Genomic DNA, 1710 nt, shown 5'->3' with positions numbered 1-1710 from the left:
AAAGAAAAAACCCAACAACACAAAACCACACAAAAGGATAATCATTGCCTGCATCAATGAAACAAGGCTATTCACCATCTGATGATAATTGGTAAGGATCCAAATGTAGCAGCATAGACAGCAAAACGCAAATTAGAATGGAAACATATTTGGATAATTGCAAACATGCCAAATCAGGGAATATAAATCTATGTCAAAAAAATATTAGTGTGTAGCATTTTTACAGTATCTATTGAATTAAAAACACAGAGGCTATAATTACTACAAAGCTCAAGGTTTCTAAGGGAAAGTAGATTGTATGAATAAAGATCATTTTGTAAGAACTGGCATTAAGGAAAATGGCATTAAGGCACTGGAAAAACAGACTGATCCCTAAGGGATGCAAAGCACGCCTCACAGGACAGGAGCTTCGCCAGCCAGACCCTGTCCCACCATACCTGAGCGACGCAAGCAGGACAGACCCAAAGATGGGAGTCAGGGCCAGCTAAAAGCCTAGATCAGCATACAAATCTGTGGTGTTGAAGTAGGTCCAGGGTAAGCCTGGAACACAGATTCACGCATCAGGGTTAGAGTTGAATCTGATGATCAGAAGCAGAGCTGCACATAAGCAGGAGCTTTCAGGCACATTCACAGTAAACTAGGAAGGCCCAAGGTCAAGCTGGCAAGTCAGAGCACAGGCTAGAGTTCTGCCCCGCAGGGACCACGGAAACAAGCACCTGCAGCATAGCTCAGAGCTTAAACAGAACCCAGCTTAAAAGGAGCCTGGCCTGAGGATAAGAAGTGGAAGCCTCAGGTGAGGCTGATCACGGCAATCAGGCAATCTAAGAGCTTTGGGTCATGCAGTATTATTAAGTTCTTGTTATAGTGGAAGTAAACATGAATATTAAATAAAAATAAACAGACTCGAGAACCAGAGATACTGCACACCAATCATCCAAATGCTAACAGAATATTTGGAATAAACCTTGATTATAACAGCAGCAAAAAACAAATTTTTTCAGAGATACAGGTAAGAGGCAGTGTGTGTGAGAATTGAAAGGATTCCCACAGAGCTCGGTCCAGAGACTTTTAAAAACATCCTTCTCTGAGCAGTGTGTTTAACTTGTTCCTTCCCCCTGTACTTGTTGAAGATTTTGCATAATGCAGTGACTAGAAACTTTCTGTTTATCTGAATTAAGAAACACTAAACACTAAGAATAGAGTTTCTGGGTGAGACTGGAAGGACTAAGTGGCTGAATAATAACTTCAGAAAAAGAGGATCTGGCCAGTTACTTTGGAAAAAAGTCCATTCCGTTGCCAGAGAACTTGGAGAAGTTAAGGCCACCCAGAAGGCAGGTAGCCTGCCAAATTGAAATTGAAAATACATCCTGCAGTAAGGGCTGCAGTTTGCTTTCAGGACTCAGAACTGTCGTGACCTTACCTTTTCATGCCTCATTGTACACAGCTGTAATAGAGACCCCGCAGCTGAAATTTTACATTTATCATTACTTACTCCCACCTGTATGAAAAGGTCACAGTAAGAATAAAAGCAGTGCTGCATGAGGCAGAATGACTGCAGCATCGCTAGTGCCATTCAGTGCAAGTCTTCAGAGTTTCCAGACCAAGTCTACCCTGAGTTGTATCTGTGGATTTTTTGCACTTGTAATTCTTAAGTTTCCAGATATGCTATTACTCAGTTTTTAATTCCCCTGCCTTGAACATTCATTTAAA

The 1710-nt window shown here is 41.4% G+C and overlaps 1 long non-coding RNA gene across 1 annotated transcript in view; it reads left to right on the top strand.

Moving 5' to 3' along the window:
- LOC109369902 overlaps positions 1-1710 on the top strand; it is a 24897-nt gene that overhangs the window by 5043 nt on the left and 18144 nt on the right. The gene's annotated exons all lie outside the window — the stretch shown is intronic.

Source organism: Meleagris gallopavo, chromosome 14 (genome assembly GCF_000146605.3).
Source record: "Meleagris gallopavo isolate NT-WF06-2002-E0010 breed Aviagen turkey brand Nicholas breeding stock chromosome 14, Turkey_5.1, whole genome shotgun sequence".
Classification (NCBI taxonomy): domain Eukaryota; kingdom Metazoa; phylum Chordata; class Aves; order Galliformes; family Phasianidae; genus Meleagris; species Meleagris gallopavo.
This window is presented reverse-complemented; position numbering and strand designations above follow the sequence as displayed.